This window comes from Loxodonta africana, chromosome X (genome assembly GCF_030014295.1).
Source record: "Loxodonta africana isolate mLoxAfr1 chromosome X, mLoxAfr1.hap2, whole genome shotgun sequence".
NCBI classification, from domain to species: domain Eukaryota; kingdom Metazoa; phylum Chordata; class Mammalia; order Proboscidea; family Elephantidae; genus Loxodonta; species Loxodonta africana.
The window spans coordinates 157,800,705-157,817,687 of record NC_087369.1 but is presented as its reverse complement, the minus strand read 5'-3'; positions in this window follow the sequence as shown (position 1 = coordinate 157,817,687).

Genomic DNA, 16,983 nt, shown 5'->3' with positions numbered 1-16,983 from the left:
GATTCCTCAGGAGCACAATTAATTGTTCTGGAATTCCCATTCTCCGTAACGTTATCCGTAATTTGTTATGATCCACACAGTCAAATGCCTCAGCATAGTCAATAAAACAGAGGTAAACATCTTTCTGGTATTCTCTGTTTCAGCCAGGATCCATCTGAAATCCCCAATGACATCCCTGGGTCCATGTTCTCTTCTAAATATGGCTTGAATTTCTGGCAGTTCCCTGTCGCTATACTGCTGCAGCCACTTTTGAATGATCATCAGCAAAATTTGGCTTGCCTGTGATATTGTTCGATAATTTCCACATTCGGTTGGACCACCTTTCTTGGGAATAGGTGTAAATATGGATCGCTTCCAGTCAGTTGACCAGATAGCTGTCTTCCAAATCTCTTGGCATAGACAAGTGAGTATGTGCAGCGCTATAGACGATTGTTGAAACATCTCAATTAGTATTCTGTCAATTCTCGGAGCTTGTTTTGCACCAATGCCTTCAGTGCAGCTTGCACTTCTTCCTTCAGTACTATCACTTCCTGATCATATCCTACCTCCTGAAATGGTTGAATGCCTACCAATTCTTTTTAGTATAGTGACTGTGTGTATTCCTTCCATCTGTTTTTGAGGCTTCCTGTGTCATTTAATATTATCCCCGTAGAATCCTTCAGTATTGCAACTCGAGGCTTGAATTTTTTCTTCAGTTCTTTTATCTCGAGAAATGCCGGGTCGTGCCGCATCAGCACATGAAGGTCCCGGAAGCTTGACTCCATCCACCTCATTAAGCTCAACTCTAATTGGAGAGGCAGCTCTCCCCCAGTCACTTCTTTAGTGCCTTCCAACCTGAGGGGCTCATCCTCCAGCACTATATCAGACAATGTTCCGATGCTATTCATAAGGTTTTTCAATGACTAATTCTTTTCAGAAGTAGACCGCTGGGTCCTTCTTCCTAACCTGTCTTGGCCTGGAAGCTCAGCGTAAACCTGTCCGCCATAGGTGACCCTGCTAGTATTTGAATATGGGTGGCATAGCTTCCAGCATCACAGCAACACACAAGCTGCCACAGTACCTGACAGACAGATGGATATCTGGTTATGCCAGCACCACTTGTTCAAGAGACTGTCTTTTCCCCATTTAACAGACTTTGGACCTTTGTCAAATGTCAGCTGGTCATAAGTGGATGAATTTACTTATGGATTCTCAATTCTGTCCCATTGGTCTACGTATCTATTGTTCTACCAGTACCAGGCTGTTTTGAATACCATGGCAGTATAATAGGTTCTAGAATCAGGTAATGTGAGGCCTTCCACTTTATTCTTCTTCAGTAATGCTTCGCTTACCTGGGGTCTCGTCCCTTTCATACGAAGTTGGTGATTTGTTTCTCCAGCTCGTTAAAAAATGTCGTCGAATTTGGAGCAGGATTCTATTGTATCTCTAGATCGCTTTGGGTAGAATTGACATTTTCACAATGTTGAGTCTTCCTATCCATGAGCATGGTACTTTTTTCCACTTGTGTAGGTCTTTTTTGATATCTTGCAGTAGTGTCTTGTACTTTTCTTTGTCTTTTACTTCTCTGGTTATGTTTATTCCTAAGTATTTTATCTTCTTGGGGGCTATTGTAAATGGTATTGATTTGGTGATTTCCTTTTTGAAGTTCTCTTTGTTGGTATAGAGGAATTCAACTGATTTTTGTATATTTAGCTTGTATCCTGATACTTTGCTGAAATCTTCTATTAGTTCCAGTAGTTCTCTTGTAGATTCTTTGGGGTTTTCTGTATATAAGATCATCTCATCTGCAAATAGGGATACTTTTACATCTTCCTTACAAATTTGGATGCTCTTTGTGTTGGATAAGATTGTGTGTCGACTTGGCTGGGCCATGATTCACAGTGTTTATATGTGTTCACTCACATGATGGGATCTGCTATGAGTATCCAATCAGTTAAAGGGAAGTTTCCTTGGTGGTGTGGCCTGCATTTGGATATAAGCAGATGTTCTGGCTTTTAGCTCGCTCTGGATCCTACAGCTGCCTCTTGTTCTTCTGACTCCCGTTCTTGGGGCTTGAGCTATCAGCTAATCTGCTGATCTTGGGATTCATGTATATTCACAGCCTGTGAGCAAGAGCTCTGCTCTCCGACTTGCCGATAATGGGTTCACCAGCCCCTGTGGCTACGGGAATTGGGAGAAGGCTCTGTCCTGATCCATGGACTTAGTACATCCCAGCCTTTACAATCGCATGAGCCATTTATTTGATATAGATCTCTTTCTATGTATATAGGTATAGATTTGGAAACCCTTGTGGTGTAGTGGTTAAGTGCTATGGCTGCTAACCAAAAGGTTGGCAGTTAGAATCCATCAGGTGCTCCTTGGGAACCCTGAGATGCAGTTCTACTCTCTCCTGTAGGGCTGTTATGAGTCACAATTGACTCGACGGCAATGGGTTTAGTCTTTTTTTTTTTCAGATATGTATTTATACACTTTACTTGTTTTGCTTCTCTAGAGAACCCAGCCTAAGACATTTGGTACCGAGAGTAATTCTAGAGAAACAAAATTGTAAGGATGAGTTTTCTAAATTGGTTCTCAAGTCTGGCTAGTCCTAAAAATGTTGATGACTCTGCTTCCAGCAGTAAACAGAGCACTGTACCATCTTCATGAAGGTCCTGAAAGCTTGACTCCATCCACATCATTAAGGTCGACTCTACTTTGAGGAGGTATCACTTCCCTAGTCTTCTTTTGAGTTCCTCCAACCTGAGGCGCTCATCTTCCGGCACTATATCAGACAATGTTCCGCTGCTATTCATAATGTTTTCACTGGCTAACTCTTTTCAGAAGTAGACTGCTGGGTCCTTCTTTCTAATCTGTCTTAGCCTGGAAGCTCAGCAGAAACCTGTCCACCAAAGGTGACCCTGTTGCTATTTGAATACCCGTGGCATAGCTTCCAGCACCACAGGAACACACAAGCTGCCACAGTCACTGACAGACTCAGATGTACAGGGCCATACATCTGCACATACTCACAAATATACATACCTATACAAACCTCGAGTTGCAATACTGAAGGATTTTATGGGCAAAATACTGAATGGCTCAGGAAGCATCAAAAGCAGATGGAAGAAATACACAGAGTCACTTTGCCAAATAGAATTGGTCCACGTTCAACCATTTCAGGAGGTAGCATATGATCAAGAATTGATGGTACTGAAAGAATTCCAAGCTGCAACGAAGGTATTGGCAAAAAACAAGGCTCTAGGAACTGACGGAATACCAACTGAGATGTTTCAACAAACGGATGCAGAACTGGGAGTGCTCACTCATCTATGCCAAGAAATTTGGAAGACAGATATCTGGCCAACCAACTGGAAGAGATCCATATTTATGCCTATTCCAAAGAAAGGTGATCCAGCAGAATGTAGAAATTATTGAACAATGTCATTAATATCACACAAGTAAAGTTTTTTTCTGAAGATCATTCAAAAGCAGTAGAAGCAGTACATTGACAGGGAACGGCCAGAAATTCAAGTCAGAGTCAGAAGACATGAAACAAGGGATATCATTGCTGATTTCAGATGGATCCTGGCTGAAAGCAGAGAATACCAGAAAGATGTTTACCTGTGTTTTATTGATTATGCAAAGACATTCAATTGTGTGGATCATAATCAATTATGGATAACATTGTGGAGAATGGGAGTTCCAGAAGACTTAATTGTGCTCATGAGGAACCTGTGCATAGATCAAGAAGAGAACAAGAGGATACCGTGTGGTTTAATGTCAGCTAAGATGTGCACCAGGGTTGTATCCTTTCACCATACTTATTGAATCCGTATGCTTAGCAAATAATCTGAGAAGCTGTACTATACGAAGAAAAACAGAGCATCAGGATTGGTGGAAGACTAATAAAAAACCTGCTTTATGCAGATGACACAACCTTGCTTGCTGAAAGTGGAGAGGACTTGAAGCACTTACTGATGAAGATCAAACACCACAGCCTTCACTATGGATTACACCTCAACATGAAGAAAACCAAAATCCTCACAACTGGACTAATGAACAACATCATGATAAATGGAGAAAAGATTGAAGTTGTCGAGGATTTCATTTTACTTGGATCCACAATCAACAGCCATGGAAGCAGCAGTCAAGAAATCAAAAGACACATTGCATTGGGCAAATCTGCTACAAAAGACCTCTTGAAAATATTGAAAAGCAAAGATGTCACCTTGAAGACTAAGGTGTGCCTGATCCAAGCCATGGTGTTTTCAGTTGCCTCATACGCATGTGAAAGCTGGACAATGAATAAGGAAAACCAAAGAAGAATTGGCACCTTTGAATTATGGTGTTGGCAAAGAATATTGAATATACCATGGACTGCCAGAAGAATGAACAAATCTGTCTTAGAACAAATACAACCAGAACGCTCCTTAGAAGCAAGGCTGGCAAGGCTACCTCTCACGTACTTTGGACATGTTATCAGGAGGGATCAGTCCCTGGAGAAGGACATCATGCTTGGTAAAGTAAAGGGTCAAGGAAAAAGAGGAAGACCCTCAATGAGATGGTTTGATACAGTGGCTGCCACAATGAGCTCAAGCATAACAGTGATTGTGAGGATGGCACAGGTCCGGGCAGTGTTTCATTTTGTTGTACATAGGGTTGCTATGACTCAGAACTGACTCAATGGCACCTAACAACAACAATTTGCTGCTAATTCTCCAGTGTCAAGATCAGTACCTGGTTCCTAGTAGGAGGCGAGTCATTTTTTTGCTGAATAAAAAGAATGTAGTAGTTTTTTTTTTTTTTAATATTCAGTCATGCCTCTTAGGTTTGACTAACTCTGAAGGAAATCAATGTCTTTATTTAACTCTTTTATTGACTCCAGTGCTTAGATTTTTTTTATTGTGCTTTAAGTGAAAGTTTACGAGTCAAATCAGTCTCTCACACAAAAACTTACATGCACCTTGCTTAAAAAAAAAAACATACTCCCAATTGCTCTCTCCCTATTGTCTGTCCGTTGATGGAATTGGACCAAACTTCACCACATAGTGATTCTGTTGTGGGTGGAACTGCCAGATCTTCCTGAGATATATATTAAGAAGGGTGACTGGGATCCTAGGCTGTTCGCTCAGGTACCACTTTTCCCTCTGTTCTCAGAGATACATTCAAGTACTTCATTCTGTATGAGTCACTTTGTTCTCTGAAAGGTAGGAGTGCTTCAGGGCCAGGGACGTTAAGGAAGGAGCTTTCTTTCTTTCTGAGATCACATTATCCTTTAGGCAACAAACAGTAAATTACTCCGAAAACAGATGAAAGTAACAGAGGTTGGGCGTAGTGAAAGAGCCAATAGAGCCTAGCTGGAGTTTTTCCACAGGTTAAATAAGTTTTGCATATGATTCCTCTCATTGAGACAGCAATAAAGTTCCCGAGGGAGCAAAGTTGATGCCAAAAGAACAAAGTCGACCTGGGAAACAGGTTCAAGATTAGGGGTTGAACATTCTGCATGAGGGTGGAGGGATGATGCAGGGTGAAGAAGTCTCTAGGGAGGAAGCAAATGGTTCTTCAAGGGCCTAGAGCAGTTATTCTTAATTTTGTCAGTGCTCTCAATCAAAGACCATCAGAAATACATCTGTAGTTGAATAAATTGAGTTTATTATCTCGATGCAGCCAGATCCATGGGGGAAATGCAGGGATTCTCAGAAGGAGAGTGTTAGGAAAGACTTAGAGAATTTGGGCTTCCGCTAGGTGAATTTGGGGTGGGTTTAAGGAAGCGGGCCTTTGATCTATATTGGCTGCTGTCAAGAAGCAGGGGTAATTTTATGGTTAGGTGTCTTAGTAAATCTTATTCACAAGGGATGAAGACTAGAAGGAGGCTAAAGTTGTAATTGGTAACGAAAGCAGCATTCACTCACATTAGCCAGGATAGAGAATGTTTCAAACATTGTGTGTGCTTTCGGTGAAAGTTTACAGAGCAAATTAGTTTCTTATTAAAAAATTTATACATAAATTGTTTCGTGACATTGGTTGCAATCCCTGCATTATGTCAACACTCTCCCCCTGTCCCTTTCCACCCCAGGTTACCCGGTTCCATTCGTCCAGTTTTCCTGTCCCTTCACACTCTGTCGTCTTTGTTTTGGGGCAGGTGCTGCCCATTTGGTCTTGTATACTTGATTGATCTAAGAAGCACATTCCTCATGTACATTATTGTTTATTTTATACCAAAAAAACTCTCTCCAAACTCGTGGGCCCTTGAGTCCATTTTGACTCATACCAACCCTATAGGACAGAGTAGAGCCGCCCCCTAGTGTTTTCAAGGATCGCCTGGTGGATTCAAACTGCCAACCTCCTGATTAGCAGTCGTAGCACTTAACCACTACGCCACCAGGGCTTCCGTTTCTTTTATAGGCCTGCCTAATCTTTGGCTGAAAGGTGAACTTCAGGAGTAGCTTCAGTTCAGAGTTGGAAGGGTGTCCAGGGGCTATAGTTTCAGGGGTTCCTCCAGTCTCTATCTCTGTCAGATCAGTTATTCTGGTCTTTTGTGAATCTGATCTTTCGTTCTATGTTTTTCTCCTGCTCTGTCCAGGACCCCCTTGTTGTAATCCCAGTCAGAGCAGTTGGTATTGGTAGCCAGGCACCATCTATTTCTTCTTGCCTCAGGGTTGTGGAGGCTGTGGTTCACGTGATCCATTAGTCCTGTGGACTAATTGCTCCCTTGAGTCTTCAGTCTTTTTCACTTTCCTTTCCTCCGGACTAGAAGAAACAAGTAGCTGTATCTTAGATGGCTGCTTACAAGATTTTAAGACCCTACACGCGTGTGATGTAAAACATTGTCTTTAAGAACTATGTCGTGGCAATTGACGTAGATGTCTATGGCTCTTTGCCTTCGAGCCTGGGAACTTCATTCCACAAGGTGTTTCGTTATGTCTAAGAAGTATCCCTGACTGTGCTACTTGTGTGCTCTATTGTCTATATTAATAAATGAGGAGCACCTACAGTCATGCGTTTAGAAATTTCCACCACCAAACCTGTATCTGCCGGTGGGTGTCCTCCCTTACACCCTCCTTCACCTCTTGGCATATCTATCTATCTATCCACTCATAGGTTATTGTTTGTTAATACTATTTTTGCAAGATCGTCTATGCTATAGTAGTTACTACAGTTTTCGTCCTTTATTCCCACATTCCTCTCAGTGTCCTCTCTTGCTTTGGTGATGTTCTGACTTCTCCCATATTGTATACTACCTTTCCCTTCACCAATATTAACCCGTGTCTACTATCTCTTTGGTAATTTTCCCTCCCTCCCCCTCCCATCCCTGGTAACCATCAAAGAGGTTTTATTCCCCCCCCCCCGTGGGTGTAAACCTTTTGTTATTACTTCATAATAGAAGTCTTATACAATATTTCTCTTTTTGTGGTTGACTTATTTCACTCAGCATAATGCCGTCCAGATTCATCCATGCTGTGAGATGTTTCATGGATTCATCATTATTCTTTATCGTTGCATGGCGTTCCATTGTGTGTATGTACCACAGTTTGTTATCCATTCATCTATTGACATGCACTTAGGTTCTTCCACCCTTTTGCTATTGTGAATAATGCTGCAATGAACATGGGTGTGTATATGTCTATTCGTGTCACGGCTCTTATTTCTGTAGGGTGTATACCTAGGAGTGGGTTTGCTGGATCATATGGTGTTTGTATTTCTAGCTTTTTGAGGAAGTGCCATACTGTTTTCCATAGTGATGCTACTGTTTGAACATTTTTGTATCTTAGACAATGTTCCTGTTTTGTCTGTGTTTTGATCTGATTTTGGAGTGACCTTGTTTTTGTCTTGATCCATCCATCAGTGTCACGGAGTGGCCTTATCTGATGCTGATGTTCTGTGATATGGTTTATGTTTAACAGAACACGGTAGTCCCTTGGAAAAACATTTGCCTAGGCGTTAGTGCCAGGCCAGCTCAAAGAAACACCAAGGCCTACCTGATAGTATCAGGCAAGCTCCTGGATGTCAGGGGCTGTTTTTCTCTTTCTCAACCTTTTTCAATTGTGGAAGATACCATATTTAAGAATATGATGAATACCAAAGACCTCCTTTGAAGAGAAGTAAGCCCAAATAACACAATTTACAATAAAATTCAAGTGATGTTAAGCCCCTACCCCCAGCCCAACTATGGAATCCAGGGCCACAATCGATGTAGATTCTCAGACAGCAAAGGTGAGGAAATTCAAGATACTTCCAACTCTGAGTAGATAAATGACTGTTCTCTTGGAGGAGCACCTGGGACTTACTTCTCACTCAGGAACTGGCCTGGGCTTGTGTCATGGATTGAATTGTGTCCCCCAAAATACCTGTCAACTTGGTTAGGCCATGATTCCCAGTATTGTGTGGTTGTCCTCCATTTTGTGATCTTCCTATGTGTTTGTTATAAATCATAATCTCTGCTTGTGGTTAAAGAGGATTAGGGTGGGAAGTGACACCCATGCTCAGGTCACATCCCTGATCCAATGTAAAGGGAGTTTCCCTGGGGTGTGGCCTGCACCACCTTTTATCTTACAAGAGATGAAAAGAAACGGAAGGAAGTAGAGAGTGGGGGACCTCATACCACCTAGAAAGTAGTGCCAGGAGCAGAGTGCATCCTTTGGACCCGGGGTTCCTGCATAGAGAAACTCCTAGTTCAGGCGAAGGTCTATGAGAAGGTCCCTCCTCTAGAGCCGACAGAGAGAGAAAGGCTTCCCCTGGAGCTGACGCCCTGAATTTGGACTTCTGACCTACCAGGCTGTGAGAGAATAAATTTCACCTTGTTAAAGCCAACCACTTGTGGTATTTCTGTTATAGCAGCACTAGATGACTAAGACAGCTTGCCATCAGAGTGACTCAGGTTTGTATTGGTTCTAACCAATTCCAAAGTAGTATTGGGTTCTAGAATTTACCAAACACGCACATATACAAGTTTGGGAGATACCCACTGCTACTCCTTACCATCATCCACTAGCTATTATATCAACATATCCTTAGGTGTTAAGGGCTTTGCATTCATTACTTTAATATGTCCTTACAATAAGAAATGGTATTCTCACAATCTGCATCTTAAAAATGACAAAAATGAGGTAAAATCAGTTTTCCAAGTTCATGGAAATATCCAGTTAACAGAGCTGGGATGGGCATCTCGGACTTTTTGAGCCCAGTCTGGGTATTCAACCCTGTACTTCACTGATTGTCAGGTCCAGCTCAGGTTTCAGAGCTTCAGAACATATTTAAACATTAATCTAGGTAGGAACGTTGTTCAGAAAGTTAAGTCTCAAGTATTTGCCTCTGATGGATGGTGCAGAGCCTGGTCACCGGGAAACTTGTGTAATACCTGGCTAGGCAAGTGAGCTACCACAGCAAAGACCTTGGGGTGAGGGGAAGGGCTGTGATGCTCACTTTCTGGATACCCTTAGTTAGCGTGATGCTTTCTTAAATACACGGTCCTTCACCTTTAGTTCTCACTTCTGAATGCCAAGTTTTCTTCATAATTCCTTGTTCAGATTTCTCAGAGTGAGTATCTGATTTCCCCTGCACATTCCTTTGAGGAGCTTTTTTGGTGGGATCCATCTAAAAAGACTTGTTGACTGATGGGCTGACTTGACTCTGGTCAAATGAATTCTCTTGTTCAAACACCTGTGGCATGAGAAATTTTATTTCATATGACAAACAAACCAACCAATCAACCAACGAAAAAAAAATAGTGATCTGGGGATTGTACTTCTTTGAGTATAATAAGCAGAATAATTATCTTTAGAAGGCTCTGTGGACATGATGTGATTTCATTTCTCAGAATTAAATAGAACTGACAAAGACACAACGCTGTAATTTCTGGATGATGCTGTCACGGGCGTGTGTATAACAAGATATCCTAAACCCTCCATCCAGCTCATAGTCTGCTCTTAAACAATCAATGACTTTTCACCAGGGTAAGCAATTAGAGTTTAGAGTTTAATACAATTGGGTGTCTCTCCAAAATGGCTAGAGAGAGATGAGTCTTGGGTCCCTGAATGAATAAGTACTATGTAAGTATTCCCTCACATTATTTTTCTGAGTAATGTTGGAAATAATCCGATATGTGGTGTGATCCCATCATCTCCTGTGTCTGAAAGCTCCTACATAGAATGTGTATAATAAATACAATTCCCTGTTCAGTGTAACCCCAGAAGGCTGTGTCAACAAAAACATATCAAATGGGAAGGACTGAAACAGCTTCTGCTTTAATGGCTCAAACAGGAGAGGAGTTTGTTGTTCTAATCCTTTTTTTTTTTTTTTTGATTTTTCATATCTCTGGACAGGCATAAGCAGGTAAGTCACATGATTTTTTTTGTAAAGAACACCTCCACCCTGGTGTTGCTCGTGTCAGCATCCACAGCCACTTTGTCAGTTCCACATCGTTACTGTGTCTCCCCAGTTGTCTACCAAGTAAAATGCTCAGCATGTTTTGGGGGGCCAGGTTGGGTTTTAAGTATTCATGTGCCTTCCTCTTGATGCTTGGTGTGGGCATGCTGGGACTGACCTCAGAGCATCTTTTATCCGTGAATGGTTGACTCTACAGATGGCTTTAGGAAGACAGCTCAGAACAGAAAGCCTGAAAAAGAAGATGGAACCCAAATAATCAAGTGGATCTGTGGGCCTCTTCCCCACTGCCACCTCCCTACCTTCTCTCCACTAACCGGCACACACTTGTTACCAGCAGTAGTGCTAAGATTCTGCTTGGGGGAATCATCTGATGTGAAATGCCAAGATTATCATTTCTTGGATCCTGTCATATACAAGGATCTGTGCCTAGAATCTCTATTCCTCACTAACATATTTTCAATGCACGTTTCAATTACTAAATCTATAGTGTAGGTCTCCATATCTTTGTGGGGCAAGCTCACTCTTATGGCTACTCCCATGGATATTCTCTTCCAGTTAATTGAATAATCAGCTCATTTTGAGGTTCAGGACTCGGATTGCTCTGAGTTCAGAGATTGGGGAAGAATTGATACAATCACAAGAATTAATTTTCGTATCCAGAAAACAATGGCATTTTTGTGTCAAAACAGGAAACTCATAAAAAATGTTTTATGCATATTTCCCTCTATTTTCAAAAAATCGTATACACGTGTGTTTTGTGTATTGGGTATACTGTTTATAATTTCATAATTTATTATTAGAGTGGTATACAAATCTTCTTTTATGTGTTTAACTTGTATCCATCTAACTTATTTGTCAAACATCTAGGTGATGGACTTGGCTTTTGTAATGAGACAAACACTTAAGAAGACAAGAGCCATTTTGACAACCTCCTTACGTTAATAAGGAGCCCTGGTGGCACAGTGGTTAAGAGCTATGTCGGCAGTTCAAATCAACTAGCCACTCTTTGGGAATCCTATGGGGCAGTTCTACTCTGTCCTATAGGGTCACTAGAAGTTGGAATCGACTGGATGGCAACAGGTTTGGTTTTGGTTTTATGTTAGTAAATTATGGCCTACCAATAATGTGAAATAAAATACCACTATTGAAAAGATGAAGGTGTCCTCTATGTACTGACATAAAAAGGATCTCTAAGAAATGGTAACTGAAGAAAGAAAATTGCAAAACTCTATGTATTTTTCATCCCATTTGTGTTTTCCCTCAGAGCCATCTATATGGATAAAAGTAAATGCAGAGAATGAGGTCTGGAAAAATTTATAACAAGCTGTTAGTGGCAGCTCTTCTGGGCTAGGGGTGTAGGATGGAGGGGTAGAGGAAAGGAGATGGGAGCGGGACAACAGTTTAATTTCTATAAGCATAATTTTTCCTTGCATTTTCTACAAGAAGCATGTAATACATGCAAGACATTCTAGAAAAGCTCTTTAAATAAGACGATATTCCTCGGAAGCATAGATCTGACACACAGAGAGGCACAAACCCAATGCAGGTTGCCCCAGACTCACTTTAGCAGCCCATTTCCTCCAAGGGGAAAACACTGGAGCACAAGAAAGGAGTGTGGTCTGAGGAAAGGCACCAAAGCCTGAAAACAAACAACCAAACATACAGAGCAGGCAAGAATACACCTGAAATGGACTCCAAGATAAGAGAGCAGACTCGGCCAGAGAAGATTCTTTCCCTTCTCTGCGACTTTAACAAGTTCTCCTCCAGCAGGGAGAGAAGAAAAGGTGATGACAGCCATTCTCTAGTCTCTTGGGCTCCCGTTGGCCTCTCTGTTTCACAAGTAATGATAACATGACAGCAGCAGCACAACCAGACCTCTGCTCAGGTCCGTCTGCCTGCCAGGCACTTGTCTAAGGGCTTTATACATGGTAGTTCACGTAACCTCATAACAGCACTAGGAGGTGGGTACCACTCTCATTCCATCTTTTCCAGGGCAGGACAAGGAGGCACAGGAAGGTCATGTAAATGGCTCAAGGTCACACAGCTAGTATGTGGCAAAGCCAAGATGTGAACGCAGTTAGTCTGGCTTCACAGCCCCAGCCTCTCACGCCTTCAAGGTGCCACCTCCTCTTGGTCCTCCTAGAAGAAGGCAAGTGAATGATTCTCACCCTTCTGCAATTTGTTGGGACGCTGAACACAGTATCAGAGTGTCTTTATGTGGTTATATATGGGGAAGGAGGAAGCCTGGGTGTCTGAGCCTTCTTGGCCACTCACGATGGCCTGGGTTCCTCTTACAGGCCTCAACTTGTGCCTCAATGTCTTCACTTGTCATGTGAGACTGAGTGGGGCAGCCAGTGTGGGGGCATGTCAAATCTCATCATAAGTCATTGCAGTCCCTCAGAAAAAAAGCACTTTAAACAAATACAAAGCCTTGCCGTCACTGTTATCCTTCTGACATGCTGTAAAAATCCATGTCCTATCTCTGGAAAATACCCAAATGGATCACACGGCAACGTTAAAAATACAGCTGTACTATATCAAAGATTTAGAAGGTAACATGACATGAGAAGTACAACTACTCACAGCCAAAATCTCTACGATTAAGCAGTTATGATGTGCGTCGTGGCTTATAAATTTCAGAACCAAGGCCAGGGCTGGATCCAGAGATGGAGAAAGAGTAGAGAATCCTACCTGGGATTGAGTTCCCTTGAAACTCTTGCTGGGTGATTGGATCTTGAGGTCAAAATCGCTGGCCATTGCCCAGTGAACCTATCGAAATGCAAGAACCACTGTCAGTAAATTCTGGTAACCCCTCCCACAGGAGGAGTTTTAGTCAGAGGTTTTTCACAAGCCGAGGAAGAGCTCCTAGCCCAAGGACTGCCCAGGGAACAGATATGCAGATGGCACCCATCCGTGGGTAACATCCGCCCCCTTTTCCGGCCCCTCCCTCTCACCTTATTCAGTCCTGAATCAGAAGCATCCCAGGTGGTAGTGGCCAGTGTTTGGAGCTTGACATCAGGTGTGGTCACAAGGTTCTGAAGGCCATTGTGAGTCATCATGACTCCTCTGGGTGCTTACGCAATCATGTGCTGGGACTTAGGGAACAAAATTGGGGGAAGGAGAAAGCATTTTTCCTCTCCTTCCTTGTTCTCTCTTCCAAGAGTCAGCAAAATTGGCCGAATTTCTCCCTCTCCTTCCTTGCCCAGACCAATTGCTACCCCAGCAGAAACTGTGGCTGCTCAGAGTAACCACAGTGGTCTGGGAGGCAAAACATACAGATAAACATGATGGAGCATCTTTATCTGCCATCACGAATGAATCGAACTGATAAACCCCAGCCCCTCTGGGTAATGGTTGGGTGAGGGATTGCCATTTCCCCATAGTAAAACGAAGCTGCAAAGAGAAGTGGTGAGCAGCACAGGCTCAAGAGACAGGCTGTTTGCTTTCCAACCCCAGCTCTGTGGGACGTTGGGCACGTCCCTTCACCTCTCTGATCCTCGGGTTCTCCCTTTTGTAAAGTGGGTATAACAACAGCACTTTCCCACTTGGAGGTCTGTGAGGATTAAATGGACGATACTACTAAATCCCCCAGAACAGGGGCTGGCGTGCAGGGGGTGCTTGAGTGATCTTAAGCGTTTATCGTGTAGTCATTTCAGCCAATTCCTTCTGACTTAAGCAGGCTCAGCTGGATGCATACTCAGTTCATTCAAAATTCACCTCACCAGTAGAGCTGCTGCCCTCCTCCTCTCTCTCTCCCATTTCCAAACATGAGGTCTTGGGGTAAGGCAAATCTCATGGTCTCACAGTATCAGAAGGGGCAGGGCTCTGAGCCTCAAGCTGGTCTCCAAAGACCATGGCTGATGGTCAGGTTCTTGGCTATGCAACTATATCTGTTCACGAAGAAGACATTCTGTTTGTGTCCCGGAAAGTCCTCCCAGCATCTGCTGTTGAGAACGTCAGCTGGGATAACTCAGCATGTGCCGTGTTCTCAGAGAGCTAAGGCAGCTACCCTCGTAGCCATGCGCGGATCAATCCCAGCTCTTACTGGGACTGGAGATTTCGAGTTCTGTTTGCGACTCAACAGGTTCCAGTCTGGGAAGATAGCCTGAAGTCCTGTTGCTGCTAATGCTGATGGTGTTCAGGCAAGGAGGTTAACAGACCACAAGATCTCAAGTCCTACAAACACACTGAACTTCGGTCTCTGTCTACAGTGCTGCTGGTGACAGGGAGGTGTGTGCATCCAGAAAGAAATGCATTTTTATTAATGCAGTAAGAGGCACTGATGTAAAGGTGATCCTCATGCCCAGTTGGAATAAGGGTGAAAATACTAGCTGCAATAGCCCGAGATTTAAAGGGTAATTAATTGTATATTGCAAATACCCGGCATGGCATTCGTCATCAATTGACAGGAATTCAAATGTATTAAGGACAGTCTCCTTCCTTGCTGTGGAAATCAACTTGTCAATAGATCAAATCTTTCCCACATGACTTGGCCCGTGTTAACACAGCACTGGCATAAGGTAACCGCGTGTGCAACTCCCACCACTGACACAGGCTAGGAGAGCGTGAGCCATTTGTGTTGACTGATGTCTCTAAGCTTCATTTCCTCATCCATCAAGTCGGGGGTCATAATCGCTTCTCCCCCCGAGTTTGCCAAGGTAATATCTGTAGTAAAGTGTCTGACTCCATTTTTGAGGTTTGACTGCTGACAGGTTTGAGCCCCATCACTCCCCCTTCTCCTTCTGCCGCACAGGCTGAGAAGTGAGCCTGAGTAGTACCTTCTTTAGTGCACGCCGGACACCCAAGACAAGCCAGCCAGCCCACGCAGGAGCCCTCACCCTAACCCCGTCACCTAAACACAATAAACACCCAAAACCCATCTCACCTCTCTGCTCTATCAAGCCCTTTTTAGATCATTTTGGGGAGCATGCCCTGCTCTCCCCAGAAAGTCCCAGAGGTGAATAATAACCCTGTTAGTACCCTCTTGGTGTGTGTGTGCGCCATCATCGGTTTCTATATCTGAACCAATCTTTGGCAGTTAGCTTAGCACTGGTTGCCCTGGCCAACAATCTGCCAAATCCACACATTTTTACAGACTCCTGAGCTACTGCCATCAGATCTGGCCAATGACAGCCTCATGAAGTCCTTATCCAAGGCTGCCATCTTTTGGGTAAACAACTCTGGGAACTTTTTGCTTCAGAGATGCTGAAAACATAAATCGAGATCATACGTGTCTCTGCACATACTATATCCACAACACGAGACCCAACCAGGAGCTCCTTATCTTCTTCAGAGTTCCACGTATTATTGAGAGTGACCAAAGTACTCATCACGTGCGTACGATATGCATGTGAAAGCTGGACAACGAATAAGGAAGGCCGAAAAAGAATTTGACGCCTTGGAATTGCGGTGTTGCCAAAGAATATTGAATAACCACGGACTGCCAGAAGAACGAACAAATCTGTCTTGGAAGAAGTACAACCAGACTGCTCCTTAGAAGCAAAGACGGTGAGACTGCGTCTTACATACTTTGGACATGTTGTCAGGCGGGATCAGTCCTTGGAGAAGGACATCATGCTTGGTAAAGTACAGGGTCAGCAGAAAAGAGGAAGACCCTCAACGAGGTGGATTGACACAGTGGCTGCAACAATGGGCTCAGGCATAATGATTGTGAGGATGGAATAGGACCAGGCAGGGTTTTGTTCTGTGGTACACGGGGTCGCTGTGAGTCAGAACCGACTCGATGGCACCTGAAAACAACAACAACAACAAGGTGCTCATTTCACTTTTAATTATATACGATGCTGGGCTCCTAAAGAAGTCATTCAATGGAAATTTCACCTCCCTCACAGGCCTTAGGGTACAGGTCTCATAAAGTACCAGAATGATTTACTGAAATTCGAATTCAGTGAAATGAAACAGGGCACGTTTCAGTCATCAGTTAAACATCAGAGGTGAATTTTAATAGTCGGACTTCATTTTTGATGTTTGATTGCTGACAGATTTCAAGCCCCACCGTACCCCCTCCCCTTCTGCCCTACATCTAACCAATCCGACAAAGCCCGAGTGTCCCCTCCTTTAGCACCTGCGGCAAATTCAAACCATATAAGACTCAGCCAGCTGAAGCAGGAACCCCCACCCCACGCCCACTCTCTAAGCACAATAAAATAACATCCCATTTCCGATTTCCTTTCCCTGTTCTCTCAAGCCAATTTTGCAAGAACTTGGGAGCTTACCCTTCTTTCCCCCAGAAAACTTCATTATGTGAGTAATAAAACCTTTAATGTAGTCTTGGTGTGTGTACTGCACCATCTTGATCCCCGAACCAAACTTTGGGTCAGGGGCCCATCCCATTCCACAACAACGTTGCTGCTGCTTTAGTTCTATTTATTTTAGGCAGCATCTGGTATGAAATTTGTATTGCCAGGTTTTTGCTGCTGGACAGCCAAAGATACCTTTGCTCCTCTGGCTAGTCCTTATAAAAGCCAATTTGACCCTTCCTGCTACTATACAAGCGTTTTTAATAAAGAATGCCAAACAGACCAAAATAAAAGGGACAGTGGATTTACACCACCAAAGCCCTTTGTCTTCTGTCATGTCTCCAAATTCTTGGTGGTT